Consider the following 17,698-nt stretch of genomic DNA (forward strand, 5'->3'; position numbering starts at 1 on the left):
TTTGATTGACACATGTCATCGTATCCTAATTGCATGTATCGATATTCATGATGTCAGTCACTGCCGGCTTCACGCATTACCCTTGAGGGGAATCGAACCCGGATATCTTCGGTGTGAAGAGCGAACGCTTTAGCCACTAGGCTACCCCACCGACCCTAAGATTTGTGCATTGTAAAGTTATATATATTTAACCTGCGGAACAACTGTTGAAACTACTACATCTACATCTACATCTACATCAACATCGACATCGACATCGACATCGACATCTACATCTACATCTACATCGACATCGACATCTACATCGACATCGACATCGACATCTACGTGGGATTCGGAATGTGGATTGTTGTGAAAGTTGGTTGGTTTATTATTTATCGCAAAACTCAGCAATATTCCAGCTATATGGCGGTGGTCTGTAAATAGGCTGACCAGAAAATCCAGTGATCAACATTATGAGAATCGATTGGGATACGCAAATGGCATATGATGACATGTGTCAACCACGTCAGCGAACCTGACCACCTGATCACGTTAGTCGCCTTCTCACGACAAGCTTGGGTTGCTGAAGACCAAATCTAACCCGGATCTTCACGGGTGTATCAGTGAGTGAGTGAGTGGGGAGGCAGTAGGGACCATGAGGAGTCCAGGTATCCAGCATCAGTTACACAGCTTCGATAGTGAAGCGGGTGCTCACGAATCTGTTCTGCCCTTGAACCTACAAGTGTGCAGTTGGTGGGGGAGTGATGGGGTGGGGGTGGGAGTTTATGTGATCACGTGACCCAAGTCGGCGTTTGAGGATTTATCTCTGCCCCTATCACTGCATGATAAGATACCTGCACACTGTGCACATGGGGTACACAGCATGCACTACATGAGTAGATATGCTGTATATCCCCTATGGGGTTAATCGCAGTAAAGATAATCAGTGTGAATACCTACGGTGTAGTGTAAGATAACATCTGTGTATACATGTTCATGCAGAGAATACCCTCGGCTCATTCAAATAGGACTGTTATCTCTCTTGCCTGAGGGGTTTATCTTAATCGCAGCGAAAGAACACTACAATTATCGCCTATGTGATCACCACTATGCCGATGGGATTTATCTTCACACCCATATGCCGTCCTACTGAGTGAGTTTTTTTGTGATTTTTAGCGATATTACTTCAACATGCAGCACCTCGTGAACAGTCTGTTTATGACGATGTGAAAGAAAATGTATAAAGAAAATATATTTGTTTGTTGTTTAATGCTGCATTCAGCTATGTTGTATCTGTATGACGGCGGTCTATTAATAATCGAGTCTGGACCAGACAATCCAGTGATCAACATCATGACCATCAATCTACGCTGTTGGGTTAAGATCACATGTGTCAACTAACTCAGCGAGCCTGACCACCCGATCCCATTAGTCGCCTCTCACGAAAAGCATGGGTAATATATTTTATAATTTAAGTTATTTTAATACAATCACCAAAGGCTTCCAGTATATATTTGCAGGGACGTGTAAGGAAAGGTGAATATCACAGAGCTTTAAATGTCCTACTGTGACATTCCTCCCGACAGAGTAAACGACCCTTCAACAATGCTCTACGATTTACACTAGTCTTTCTACTCGGGTACCCAGTGCCAGCACCACTACAATGTCCAATGATATCCGGCAGGCAGAGTTACATAGTTATTCGGCAGGTGGCCGATGTATTTGAACCACACCACAAAACCTGACATAACATGAAGCGTCCGTAAAATATAGATAACATCAACAAAATTCGTAGCTCTTGTCACGTACATCCACCGTGTGTAACTGTGCCATTTCACACAAAAACACACACACCATATCCCTATTTACTGAATTATAATTAATATCTTTGACGCACTCTTCCTACCACAACATCGTAATAAATCTCATTCGAAGGTGGAAAACCCCATATATATAAAAAAAATAATTCAGAAGCTAGAGAACGGCCAAGGCATTATAAAGTCTCTCTTGGGCCCACAGGCTCTACTTAATATATGAAATCAGCCAAACGTTTAGAAATTTCAACACATTCATGATTTGAGTACACTACGCATTTTACAAGTGTGATGAAATTTATGTTAAAAAAAAAGGAAAAAGATTTCCCCTTTTACGCTCACCTGTACACCAGACAGACCAATCATAATAAACGGTCTGTATCTTGGATTCGACCCATGACCCCTACTGTCTCCCCACTCACTCACTCACTGATACACTGAAGATCCGGATTAGAATTGGTCTTCAGCAACCCATGCTTGTCCTAAGAGTCGAGTAACGGGATCGGGTGGTCAGGCTCGCTGACTTGGTTGACACATGTCATCATATCCCAGTTGCGTGGATCGATGTTCATCACAGGATTATCAGGTCCAGACTCGATTATTTACAGACCGCCACTATATAGCTGCAATATAGCTGAGTGCGGCATAACAATAAACTCACTCAATCACTCACTCTTTCATGGTGCAAGAAAAGGTAAACCGCTAGCTTCAATAGGATAGGAAAAAAGAAAAATATGATATTATTGAGCTAAAATGCTGTTTTAACAAAATTATCAAAACTATTAAAACCAACAATTGTCCATTACCAACGGATACTCAAAACACCTGTATGAACCAATAATATATTTCACAAATATTCATCTGGTTGCTAAACTACATATATCATGTAAACATGGCGGTTGTAAAATTCTTGTAGTTACCATTTCTAGTTATTATTTATCTATTTACTCGTCAAACATCTATGACAGTTATGCCTTATCATCATTATCTTGATAACTGCCGGCAAGGACAAAGACTACCAGTTTGAGGAGTTTAAGTGTCTTCTCAAACTAACCCTCACCACACCGTTTTATGCTTTTAATATATGCAATGGTAGTACCTCCCTACCAATAATATACATATTGATCCAGTTGGGGGTAAATGTTGTTTGAACAATTTTATTTATAATAAATGCGGCAGTATGTGCCTGAAGTGTGTTTTTGACATAACACGTCTTAGAATAAAAAGTTTAGATTAGCAAAGAAAACATAGATATTTCAATATTTATATAACACATTTCTCTTAAAAACAAAACGTGCCTAAAGTTTATCACAGAGATCCAGGCGTAAAGAAAATCTGAATGCATTTGGTAAGCAAAAGCTTGCATTTCACAAGCACCAATTTTGAATTTTTTCATTTAATTAAAATTATACTCTTTAATCAGAGTAAGTGTAAGGGAGGTCACTCTCTTTAGGTTTGCCGTGCCACGTAGATATCGCGAGAGCTCGCGAGAAGTTTGGATTTGTTTGCAAACCCGGCGAGTATTGTTGGGCATTAACCCAAATAATTGATGCGTTGGACTTCCGAGAGATTTGTATACGGGGCGTGGTGAGTATGAGAGGTAGTGATACACAGCTGGTGTTTTGTATGAGCCGAATTTGGATACTTGGAAAGTGTAGCAGACGAGATTTCGATTGACAGCCGAAATGTGGAAGTGAGTGTTATGAGTTGTTCTGATTTCGTGAATGTTGACGGAATGTGGTCTGCACATGCTGTTTCCTGGTAGGCCTGTAATACCTCGTAACAGTCACGATCTTGTGCGAATTTACTTGAATGCGCTATTGTTGTCTAGCCCAGCCTATTGTCAAGCATAAAATATACAGAATCGTTTTACAGACTGCTGTTAGACTAAGGCACTTTAGGCAGGTCCAGAATCGGTTTTGTCAATATCATCGTGTTGTGGGTTATCGGATCATCCGTTATTGTCTCGATTATCACGCAACTATCCTTGTTACAGTGTGAATAAACACTGCCGAAGGAAAGTATGTGACCCAATGTCCGACGATATGTCCCAAATGTTGCTCTTCTGTACGGGTCCCATGTAATATTTGTTTCACTTCTCTGGAGTATTTCATAGTATTTCTGATTAGACCTAACACAATGATGGTACTAATGGTGACGCTTACTGATCAGTAGACATGGGAGTTGATGATTATAATGGACAATGAGCTGTATCGTAGTATACAGACTAATGTTTTATTCATTTTATATTGCAATATTCCGACTTGCCGGAAGTGTTGATCTCTGCAACATGTGTCACTCATGTGGGTGGGATAATATGTTGGAACAATAAGCTGGTTTTCACGGCATTGTTTGCAAGTGAAGAATATTTCCAACATCACTGTTTCGGGATCTTTTATTGTAAGATATACACATGCAGAGCTCCAGATAGGATTTAGCTCATGTGGGTACTGTACCCACTGTATTTTTTTTGAGTGGGTATTATGAATGTTGAGTGGGTATTTCATTTTCCGTTACCCACTGCTTTCAAATATGTGCATATTTCAGTCATTTTACTCACCTAAGTATTACGTCATTGAGTAAGTTTACTAAGCAGGTATGTTCTGCCTTATGTCATACCTAATCAAAACCAACTTAAATATAATGAAAATGATGTCATAAAAATCGCTCATCCTATACTGACAGTACAACACTTGTCCTATACTAACAGTACAACTTGATAGCAATCGATGTCTTTTTCCTTACGCAAGCGATTTTTATAAATATATTCTGTACGCATTTGTTTTAAACTTTTTGCATATCTAACATTTTAAATGTGTAATTGGTACACAACAATTATTTTTTCAATGCGTAATTTGAAATTTTCTATGCGTATTTTACCCTGATACGCAGCTTATCTGGGCCTCTGCACATGATCCATGGTAACTTTACTATGTCAACCTGAATACTGAAATGTATTTGACAAGTCTTTATCTTACTGCTTAACCAAATATGCTTGCAATACATGACTAAAACCAACCCTCATTTGGTTGAAATCACCGTTTCTCATCGGTATTTAACCTTTAACTTGTCTGTCCTCACAATCATGTAATCATATCATTCATCATATTTGTACTCAAAGGTAAGAACTACCTGTTTCAGACTATCTAAGCTCCCCCAGTTTTCTAAGTGCTTCTCGGCAAATCTTGGTTGCACATGTGGATATCTTACAGTAGAAGATGCCAAAACATTGATGTTGGTTAATATTTTACACAGACGTCCATGGGCTACAGTGATTATGTGGAGTTACATTCCTTAGGCAGGCAAGGATCCTGTGAATGTTGATTTTAACGCAAGATTCATCACAATTATGATTTTTGTTGTCTGTTCATAGACACCATACTGTTCATTAAAAAGGTAATCATCTACCAGCTGCATCAAATTGGGATTTTCCCCTGTATTGAACAGATAATGAAATGACAATACGGTATTGTATTATGATACAAGTCGAATGATACAATTTACAACCTCTGTATCACAATATGTACAATACATGCCATCACAAGTTATATTCCTGTTCGGGGCTGTGGGGTAGCCTAATGGTTAAAGCGCTGGCTCGTCATGCCGATGACCCGGGTTCGAATCCCCACATGGGCACAATGTGTGAAGCCCATTTCTGGTGACCCCTGCCGTGATGTTGCTGGAATATTGCTAAAAGCGGCGTAAAAACCAAACTCAGTCAATCAGTATATTCCTGTTCATACCCATGTTTACTTACGAAAACTGTTCAATATCCAGCATACTTGATTCTCTTGTGTTTTCAGGTTGGCTAGAAACAGAACATTCACAGTGCTCTGTGATACTCCTCAACAATATCCTTTCTTTGATATTTGTCATTTAAGAACTAATGATTCAGAATTATGATTCACCGACAAAAAGAAAGAAAATCAACATATATGATGGCAGTAGAGTAATCACAAATCGTATCCCACCTATTGGATTGGGATATTTATTACCTGCCCATTTAATCTGACGATAGCCATACAGCTGTACAATACAGTGAGCCTAGGCAAATTCCTTATTTCACCCCAATATACATATTGCACAGCTGTCAGGTTTACGCTGAATGCACTTCACATCGTGACTCTTCAGTAACAATGCTTACTATCAGTACTTTTAACATGAATTTCAATTTATCTTCTCAAACAAACCCCATGATGTTTAGAGTTTCAGTCTGTTCCATAAAAATATATGTAATACAACTCATACTAGTGATTACACAATGCCATTTAGAAAGTGGTAAAATGCAACATATGTTATATTAAAGTGTAATCCCAAATATAACTTATGTTGCAACTCATACTAGTGCATTTCAGTTATTTGGACCTTATGAATGACTCGAAGATGTCATGGTAGGAGAGAAACATCTCGTTCTTCAAACTTGTTATCCCCCGCAACACGTTTTGGTGGGGGGTACTAAAATGGACTCCGTGCGCGTGCGTGCGCGTGCGTCCGTCCGTCCGAGCACTTTTGTCTTTTCCGGAGCAGAACTCTAAAACCGTTCAGTATTTCTTCACCAAACTTGGCACATAGATAGATCTGGTGGTTTACTGGTGCCTTTTGGTAGTTTCTGAATTCTGAATAAAATATTTTTGGCGTTTCCATGGCAACAAGTTTGACTTAGACTGAAATTGGTTGTAGTGCTCTTTTCTGGAGCAGAACTCTAAAACCATTCAGTATTTCTTCACCAAACTTGGCACATAGATAGATCTGGTGGTGTACTGGTGCCTTTTGGTAGTTTTGGAATTCTGAATAAAATATTTTTGGCTTTTCCATGGCAACAATTTCGACTTAGACTGAAATTAGTGGTAGTGCTCTTTTCTGGAGCAGAACTCTCAAACCGTTCACTATTTTTTCACCAAACTTGACACAAAGATTGGTCTGGCGGTATCCTGGTGCCTTTTGGTAGGTTTGGAATTCTGAATAAAATATTTTGGCGTTTCCATGGCAACAAGTTTCACTTTGACTGATTGGTGATAGTGCTATTTTCTGGAGCAGAACTTTTAAAACCTTTCAATACTCTCCTTCCACTTTTCTATATACACACCTAAGTATCTGACATAATCATAACTCGTAGACATAATCATGAAAAGTATTTTGCCATTGCGGGGGATATTGATGACTTTGTCTTCTTGTTGTTTCTCTTCTGGGGGCGGTGGGGTAGCCTAGTGGTTAAAGCGTTGGCTCGTCACACCGAAGACCCGGGTTTCGATTCCCCACATGGGCACAATGTGTTAAGCCCATTTCTGGTGTCCCCCGCCGTGATATTGCTGGAATATTGCTAAAAGCGGCGTAAAACTAAACTCAGTCAGTCAGTCAGTTTCTCTTCTGCCATGACATCTCCTTGCGAAATACATAAGGTCCAAATGCACTAGTATAATGTTCTATATGTATTATATTGCCATCCAATATCACTAGACCTCTGGGGCGGTGGGGTAGCATGATGGTTAAAGCGTTCGCTCAGCATGGTGAAGACCCAGGTTTTATTCCCCTGCAAGGGTACAATGTGTGAAGTCCATTTCTGGTGTCCCCTGCTGTGATATTGCTGGAATATTGCTAAAGACAGCGTAAAACTAAACTCACTCATTGAACCTCTACTGACAATGATATTTGTATGGGTGAAATAGCCAAAGTGTGTACGGTGGAAATTTGCACTATCAGTGTTACATATCTCATATTGGTCAGGTTGATGCACTACAATTGAAAATGTTGGAATATGTATTATTATGTATTACAATGATTATAGACAAGTATCGATATTTGGCAGTATTACACAGCTTCCTATATTTTCCAGTTAATTTTAAAGTAATTCCATATGTTATCCATTGTGAGAAACACAACAATTTAACATGTCAGTTTTTACCTGATTTGCTGGTTCTAAATAATAGCTGTGATAAACTGCTATCGGCGCAGAATGGTTTCAGTACTAACCAGCTACTGACCATGTCAAATCTGTATTTGCTCAGGGCGGTGAAAAAAAGCGTTAGCTGATCATGCCATAGACTCGGGTTTGATTTCCCACATTGGTACCATGTGTGAAGCCAATTTGTAGGGTTTCCAGACATGATATTGGTGGAATATATTGTTAAAAGAGGAATAAAACTACACTCACTCACTCACTCACTGTATACTTTCTCCTGTATTTTTGTCATCTCAGTAGCATGTGTATAGTATGTTTAGACACTTGTGCTCAGGGCTCCTGATTGGGATAGCTTTTATCATGTTTATGTAAGCATGTGTAGATAGGCTGCTCCGAGCGAGTCTCAAATCATGAAAACACCAGGACTGGACGGCATTACCAGCATCTTAGTTTTGAGATGACTGTTAATGTTATCAGAACCGTATAACATGTTTAGGGCTTTAGTATGTAGAAAAATATTATCTGCATGTGCAGTAAGTGTCAGTCACTGTCAAAGAATTAAGTTGCCAATATATCACATTTCACAATCTGTATAAAATGTTGTGGTCCTATATATGTGCCAATATACAGCCCAAGTAAACACAGTGGTCTAAGTTACATTAACCAAGATGGTGTGCACCAGTCTATAAATCCCTGCAGGAGAGTTCATATTATTATATGATATTTATATAGCACATATCCAGGCAACTAGTGCTTGCTCAAGTCATATATGCAGGGCGGTGGGGTAGCCTAGTGGTTAAAGCGTTGGCTCATCACGCTGAAGACCCGGGTTAGAATCCCCTCATGAGTACATTGTGTGAAGCCCATTTCTGGTGTCCCCCGCCGTGATGTTGCTGGAATATTGCTAAAAGCGGCGGCGTAAAACCAAACTCAGTCAGTCAAATGTGCATGCTGTCTGCACACAGTCTGTCATAAACAATTCCCCAGTGTTCCCTGTCAGAACAAATGTCAGAAGTTACATCCATGATTTAATGTAATTAGTTTCGGTAATTCCAAGATCTGTACTCTTTTGTTTCTATCATGTCTAATTGGAATTCCGGAGTATAACATTTGTGTTCTTTAACATGTTTAATCACACACCTGACCGTGAAGATCCAACAACGTATATTTCTTGAAGTCGAGTACACCCAAATTACGTCATGACAATTTTCTAAATATTTTGTAGTGTTAATATGGTGTTAGTCTCCGTATTTGAACCACAACCAGTGAAGATCCTGGTTAGAATTGGCCTTCAGCAACCCATGCTTGTCATCAGAAGAGACTAACGGGATTGGGTGGTCAGACTCGCTGACTTGGTTGACACATGTCATCGTATCCCAATTACGTAGATCGATGCTCATTCTATTGATCACTGGATTGTCTGGTCCAAACTCAATTGTTTACAGTCAACTGCCATATAGCTGGAATATTGCTGAGTGCTGCCTGCAACAAACAAAGAAATTAAGGTTGACCACGGAGGCGGTAGAGAGTCTCTTTACAAAGGCAACCAACAACAGCATTAAACAACAAACAAACGTAATCACACACCTGTATGTAAAACCCCACTGACTGACTGCCCCTTCTGTTTCAGCCTGTGGTGAGAGGTGATGATGGCATGTAGCACATCTCTATGGAGCCGTTTAAACTGACACTCCAGCAGATAACATTTGACCAGGATCAGTTTGAGTACGCACCCCAGCTCAACTCCTTTGACGCTGTCATCAACTACGACTCCAGTTTTTCAGCCGAATCTCCACCTGCTGCAACAGTAGACACCAGCACAACATCGAGTACAACTACTTCATCACCACTACTTCCCCCAGGAACCCACGGTATGTACATCAGTGCTCAACAAAAACTGAACATTTGCTAAAAAATGCCAAATATACACACCACTATTCGATTAAATCTGAGTTTCTTGCCAGTGAATGCATGAAAAATGTCATAACCCCTAAAGTAAAGCCCATAATTACCACATATTTCCCTTCCAGTTGTTTGCATGTTTTTTTTACACTGATGATTATTTACCGATTGAATGCAGGCATACCATGTACATGAACTCTACAATGAGTGAGCGAGTTTAGTTTTACGCCGCACTCAGCAATATTCCAGCTATATGGCGGCGGTCTGTAAATAATCGAGTCTGGACCAGACAATCCAGTGATCAACAGCATGAGCATCGATCTGCACAATTGGGAACCGATGACATGTGTCAACCAAGTCAGCTAGCCTGACCACCCGATCCCATTAGTCGCCTCTTACGACAAGCATAGTCGTCTTTTACGACAAGCATGGGTTACTGAAGACCAATTGTTACCCGGGACCTTCACGGGTCAACTCTACAATGAAGGGTGATGGGGTAGACTAGTGCTTAAAGGGTTCATTCATCACATTGAAGACTGGACTTGGTTCCCCACATGGGTTCAATGTGTGAAGCCCATTTCTGGTGTCCCCACAATGATATTGCTGGTATATTTCTGAAAACAGCATAAAACCGTGCTCAATCACTTTTCTGCATTCATGTGCTCTATGTGTTGTTCATTGGTAGGGTAGACTTGTGCTTAAAGCGTCTGCTCGTCACACTAAAGACCGGGGTTCGATTCCCCACATGGATGCTATATGTGAAGCCCACTTCTGGTGTCACCGCCGTGATATTGCTAAAAGTGGCGTAAAACTAAACTTACTCGTGGTTAAAGCGCCTGCTTTCGTCCACGCATTTAAAACTAGGTTCGATTCCCCACATGGGTACAATGTGTGAAGCCTATTTCTGGTGTCCCCCGCCGTGATGTTGCTGGAATATTGCAAAAAGCGGCGTAAAATCATACTCAATCACTCACTAAAGAAGCCAGCAGTTATCCAACAGTTGGGAAGGCTTTAACCACTAGGCCACTCGCCACCCCAGCTGTCCATGATATTCATGATTTGACCTTGATACTTACAACTGACTGGATGAAAGTTCCACTTGATGCTCAATTTTTTTCATTCAGCCTGCTCAATCATCAGATCATTGTCAAACATTCCTTTTATCTGAAGACATCAATGATACTCCATCAATCATGTTATAATCTATCATTCGAGTCATTATGTTGAAGAATAATATTTTTGAATGTGGTTAACATGATCTTTGCTAATAGCAATGATTTAACATGTTCAAATTCCAAACAATTACGACCAATCATCATGATCATTAAATAATTGCTCATGTGTCTCATTATCATTATCTTATTTTCTCTGATATAAATATGTAAATATATCATATATGGGTTTATAGAAACATAGTTTACGTATGGAAATATAGTTTTGAGCTGGTTAGGTCTGAGCTGGTTAGGTCTATCATGCTCAGTATAGACACTTTTAACAGATTTACATGTATTTAGCTTAACAAAATGGTGGGTAGGTGTAGGCTAATAAATATTTTCCAGTTTCAGTTTTTGTTTTTGCTTTCCTCAATGTTGAGGATCTTTCTGTTATAGACACAGGTCTGTCAAGATGCGTCTTTATCATAGTAATTTTTAAGCATAGAGATTTGAAGTTTTTGAGAGACATTTTCAACAGATTTTAATCATAGTATCTTAAAAATTACATATTACTATCATTGATGGGCACGATAGAGAACAGATAAATCTTCTGAAATATAGAGCACAAAGATTATGTCAACGATCATTATTATGACAAATCAGTCCTCACACATATTTATCTTATTATTTATGTGGAAGAAGGCCTCACGGTATCTGTTTATCTTGAATTTGCCATTGTAAACCCTGGTCATAATTCAGCCAAATCTGTGTATTACGGGCAGGAATTCCATAATTTACATATTTTTTCTATCAATAATTTAAGGGTCATTCTTATTATTGAGTATCAGGTCATCACACCTATATTAAACAAACCAGAACACAAGAAACAAACTAAATGTTTGGCCTGATATAAAAAAAACCCTTGATATATCTCATATTTCATGTCAGAGTCGAGGTGTGTGCATTTTGCATTTAGTTTCTGCTGTCTGTTTTACATATTGTTCAGCAACACCTGTGCATATCAGCACAAGCTGAAACCATAGCAACAGATGGAAATGTTCAACAATCCGTACATACCTACACATTAACATCTGTACAGGAAGGCTGTGAGCTAATAAACGTACTCGGGTTTCTGTACCCTGACTTCACTTCCACACACTGAGTTTCCTTTCACAAAGATGTATGTTCCACATAACTGTTCCTGTTCTTGTTATCCCCCGCAACACGTTTTGCAGGGGGTATTAAAATGGACTCTGTCCGTCCGCGTCTTGTCCGTCCGTCCGTCCGCACATTTGTCTTTTCCAGAGCAGAACTCTAAAACCATTAAATATTTCTTCACCAAACTTGGCACATACATGGATCTGGTGGTGTACTGGTGCCTTTTGGTAGTTTTGGAAATCTGAATAAAACATTTTTGGCATTTCCATGGCAACAAGTTCGACTTAGAATGAAATTAGTGGTAGTGCTCTTTTCCGGAGCTGAACTCTAAAACCGTTCACTATTTCTTCACCAAACTTGGCACATAGATAGATCTGGTGGTGTACTGGTGCCTTTTGGTAGTTTTGGAATTCTGAATAAAATATTTTTAAGCGTTTCCGTGGCAACAAGTTTTGACTTAGCCTGAAATTGGTGGTAGTACACTTTTCCGGAGCTGAACTCTAAAACCGTTCACTATTTCTTTACCAAACTTGGCACATAGATTGGTCTGGTGGTGTACTGGTGCCTTTTGGTAGTTTTGGAATTCTGAATAAACTATTTTTGGCATTTCCATGGCAACAAGTTCGATATATTTGACATAATCATAACTCATAGACATAATCATGAAGAGTATTTTGCCATTGCGGGGGATATTGATGACTTTGTCTTCTTCTTGTAGCTGTTTTGACATGCAAAAACATTGCAACTGACATTAGTTGTCAGATAGAGCAAAATCATGTGCATTAAATAATAAGTAACAATTAATTAAAAAAATATACTACCTACTGACCAGTATCCATGGTAACCTTTAAGTCCATGCTTCTTGAAAAATAAGGGCCGGTGGGGTAGCCTAGTGGTTAAAGCGTTGGCTCGTAACGCCGAAGACCCGTGTTCGATTTCCCACATGGGCACAATGTGTGAAGCCCATTTCTGGTGTCCCCCGTCGTGATATTGCTGGAATATTGCTAAAAGTGGCGTAAACCTAAACTCAGTCAGTCAGTCTTGAAAAATATGTAGACAATCTACTCATGCTTGTGGGGTGATAGGGGTAGCCTTGTGGTTCAAGCAGTTTGATATTCATCATGCTGAAAACCAGGGTTTGATTCCCCACATGGGTCAATGTGTGAAGCCCACTTCTGGTGAAATAACTGGAATATTGTTGAGTGCGGCTTTGAACAATATTGACAAATTCTCACGCACAAGTAATGGTGTATTATTGTGTTTGCAAAGCTGTTGATCAAATGGGTTTTACTCCACTTTTTTGCAATATTCGAGCAACGTCACCAGAAATGAGCTTCACACCAGGGGTGGAAATAACCCATTGCCCAACATCCAAGTCCAGTGTTTTTTCCAGTGAGGCAAGCAAACTTGTATATCACGCTGTACCAATGTCCAGTTGACTTTCCAATGTTAATTATGTTGTTTATTTAAATAATTAACAAGAAAATGGTCCGGTTTAGAGGAAAAATTATCAGCGCAAGTGATTTTACATGTGCCACTGTACCGGTGTACACTAGCAATTTTAAAGTTATTTCCGACCCTGCACACATTGTACCAATGTGGGAAATCGAACCCGGGTCTTCAGCGTGATGAGCAAACGCTTTAACCACTCTGCTAGCCCACCGCCCGTTTAAACAAAACTGACCGGTGTCCTTGTGTTGCAATGCCCTGTGTCCATGATGACCTGCAGTATAAAGCTGACCAGAAACACTGGACATGTTTACAGGACTATTCAGTCAATTCAGTCAGGTATTCGGTAAATCCGACCATATCCCTTCATTAATACAATTTGTCATACAGGATCACCAGAGCATGTAGAATTGAATATTCATGAAGCTTTTTAAAGGGAGTGTCATTTGCCTGAGTTTAGGTGTTATTTATGAAAACAATATATGGAGAATGGAATAGGTTCAAGCCAGACAGCATAATGGCCAACACCAATATATTTAATTTGACAATGATCTGGTCACCGGTAATTGTCGTGACTGTCACAATTCTCAATACATGTCAAATAAATATTTTGTTGTTATTTCACTGAATATATGAAATAATACATCAACTGCTTACTTCTGATTGTATTCGTTACTCAAGATTTGTATTCACTACCCAATATTTGTGATATGTATCATGTTCGCCTCGTAGTGGATTTGTTGCAGCCCTAGCTCTTAGCGATTCGTTGAATGTAGCAACTGGTTGACATGTTATATCGAGTTACACTGAACAAAGTCTTCATTGTGGGAGTAGGGGAGGTGAAGGAATAGACTAATGCTCTATTACTAGGACTGAATGGTATTACTGGTATACTGCAATACATTTTTCAAACGATACGTATTGTAATATTTTTTCTGAGAACTAGTATATTGGGTAAAGAATGTCTATGAACTTTTGTGATTATTTTTATGGTTTAAATTAAAATCTACACAGACTTTCATTCACAACAGATGTTTTCCTTCGTTATTCAGTGACATATAGCGTACTGTAACATAGCCTGTCTCACAGTCCCTGAACCACATTATTTTCCCTACTGCCTAGCCCTCTCTGCAGTGCTAAAGCTGTAATTGAAGCAAGTCTAGATTTCCTCAGGTTCAGGATCTCTGGTCTCCCTGGGGCTCCTTTTCAATATAAATGGGCTTGTTTGTTACTATCAAAATTATATATATTCAGAGACTAAGCATCAGTCTAACTGTAACATTATAAATTGTATCAAGAAAGAAACTAGAGTCCCAAACTATGCAATCAAATTTTGAAATTACTGTTATCAGAACCATAACATATATTTTTTAGGGACTTATAATGTAGAAAATAGGATCGACATGTCCAATTATTGTCACTTACGTCAAACACTTAAGTTCCCAATATATTGCAATACGTATCACAATGCGGGTACCTGAATCACAATAGATTGCAGTACAAATTATTTGCCAGTACACAGCCTATGATGCATAGTCTCTGAAAATATATCATTTTGATGCCATTTTACGTCCACGTGATATTGATTTTTCCGTGGAAAATATCTACTTGTTATTTAGGGTTATAACATTACAGTTACTGAGGGCAGGACACAGGGGAAATACTATGATGCAGGGACTGTGAGCCAGACTAAGGTACAGTGTAGTTGTAACCATTGTCAGCTGTTGTATTTCTGTCATGCCTATTGCAACAGTTAAAATGTCCCAAATCATGCAAATACTTACCATTTTAAGAGAGAAAGTTGCAAATATGGTTTTTGGTGTTTTATATCATGTACATACATGCTGCTGGCTTGTATATATGTACATAATTTCACCCAAGTGTCTTTAATGTTAGGTAGCCATGTGGTTAAAGTGTTCGTACATCACAACGAAGGTTTGATTCCCTACATGGGTACAATGTTTGAAGCTCATTTCTGGTTTCCCCACTGTGATATTGCTGGAATATTTCTAAAAGTAGGACAAAACCATACTCACTCACCCTGTACAATATTGAATTGAATATGAGGTATGAAACACTGAACAATTCATCCACAACCAGCATTTTATGTCTGCTTTCTAATGTGATAGCATGGTTCGCATACAGGCTAGCTTCAATGGCATAGTGATAAATGATGTCATTTGATTGTGATGACATGGTAACTGATAAGGCCACAGTGGTCTGCAAAGCACTTTATATCACCCAAGGCCCAAGGTCATCTTCTAATAAAGCCATTGTTGGATGAAATACTTGTAAAAGCTTTGTTAGCCTTGTATCCTGGACATGATGTTTCTTATTCCTGTCAGGACACTTTCTCTCTCACTCACTCACTCACTCACTCACTCACTCACTCACTCACTCACTCACTCACTCACTCACTCACTCACTCACTCACTCACTCACTCACTCACTCACTCCAGTGATAACAACACAGTGTGAGGTAAAGACTTGAGATCCACGTCAAGGGTTTTATCTTGGAGTAGGATTTCTAACTAAGGCAAAGTGGGGAAAATCACCGACCTCTAATCCCTTACACAGAGCTTCAGATAATCTTTTGAGCCATAGTATGTATACTTACTTGGTAGTATTACTGACAGTTCAGGGGTGGAAATAACTTTAAAATTGCTAGTGTACTCCGGTACAGTGGCACATGTAAAATCACTTGCCCTGATACGTTTTGCACTATACTTGACGTCTTCTTGTTGATTTTTTAAATAAACAACATTATTAACATTGGAAAGTCAATTGGACACCAGGTACAGCATGATATACAAATTTGCTTGTCCGACAGAAAAAACACTGGACTCGGACGTCGGGCAATGGGTTATTTCCATCCCTGTAGTTTGGGGGCAATTGATATATTTTTTACTCTTTTTACACCAGTCTTTTTGGTATTCTTGCACCATGGATGGACAATTTTTAAAGATAATTTTTAAAATGTGTAAAATAATGTTTGAGGTGATTAATTTTTTGGGTTCGTGTGTTGCCTGAAGAGTGTATCATGGCACATTAGCTCACAATTATGTCATTCATGTTTAATTCACAATGATCAAGGCATCGAGCCCTTGTATTCACTGTGGTTTAGTCCATGTACATCAGTGGTGCCTGCACTAGAACAGTAGGAAATGCAGGTACAAAGTGGTTTTGAAATTTTCATGCATATTTCTATGCAAGCATGTCCACATTAATTGGGTTATGTTGATGCACAGCTTATCTGGAATTGTCAAGAGCTCTGCCTGAAAACAACCAGGATGTGAATCTGTTTATATTGTTTGCTATTGTGCTGCCCCATCTGGCTATTTGATAGCTTTCGCTAATATCAGCTGCAGGTGCGTTTGTCAGTGTCCTGGAAACTATAGTAGCTAGCACCATTTTCATGGAGCAGTTGGTGAAATCCTTAAGGCTGCATATTGTATTAGGCTTTTGCCTTGACCTATGAAACTAGGGTCAGGACGACCCCAGCTATATGTACAAGGTTAAAGGGTCCTTACCAAACTAGGGAAATAGCTACAGAGGCCAAGATAAGCTGCGTATCCGGGTAAAATACGCATAGAAAATTTCCAGTTACGCATTGAAAAAAAATTGTAGCGTACAAATTACGTATTTAAAGTGTTAGATATGCAAAAAGTTTAAAACATATGGGTATGAAATAAATTTATAAAAATCGCTTGCGTTGTGAAAAAGTCATCAGTTGCTATCAAGTTGTACTGTCAGTGTAGGCAGGATGAGTGATTTTTTATGAAATCATTTCCATTATATTTAAGTTGGTTTTGATTAGGTATGACATAAGGCAGTACATATCTGCTTAGTAAACTTACTCAGTGACATATACTTAGCTGAGTAAAATGACTGAAATACGCACATATTTGAAAGCAGTGGGTAACGGAAAATGAAATACCCACTCAACATTCATAATACCCACTCCAAAAAATTACAGTGGGTACAGTACCCACATGAGGTAAATCTTATCTGGAGCTCTGCAGCTATATGTTCAAGGTTGAAGGGTCCTTACCAAACTACAGGAAATATGAAGGTCCTATACAGTAATGAGTGAGTGATATGGTTTTATGCCGCTTTTAACTGTATTCCAGCAATATCACTAAGGGGGGACCCCAGAAATGGGTTTACTCTTTGTACCCATGTTTGGAATTGAACTCCGATCTTCGACGTGACTAGGAAACACTTTCACCACTAGACTACCCCACCAACCCTTGTAAAGTAACGAAATGGTGTAGTGTGCTGTATTGTTATATTTCTTGTCAAGAGTATGCCACAATGAATATCATTCTGTATCCCTCAGG

The 17,698-nt window shown here is 39.2% G+C and overlaps 1 protein-coding gene across 2 annotated transcripts in view; it reads left to right on the plus strand.

Annotated features, from left to right (window-relative positions):
• Positions 1–3,289: 3,289 nt before the first annotated feature.
• LOC124266562 (golgin subfamily A member 3-like) overlaps positions 3,290–17,698 on the plus strand; it is a 32,237-nt gene continuing 17,828 nt past the window's right edge. The window contains exons 1-2 of one of the 2 annotated variants that reach the window (XM_046701382.1): positions 3,290–3,383; positions 9,326–9,566. The gene's annotated coding sequence lies outside the window, so the exon portion shown is untranslated. The other variant, XM_046701390.1, reaches the window with a different exon arrangement.

Source organism: Haliotis rubra, unplaced genomic scaffold (genome assembly GCF_003918875.1).
Source record: "Haliotis rubra isolate DU_JTF1 unplaced genomic scaffold, ASM391887v1 Scf100, whole genome shotgun sequence".
Lineage (NCBI taxonomy): Eukaryota > Metazoa > Mollusca > Gastropoda > Lepetellida > Haliotidae > Haliotis > Haliotis rubra.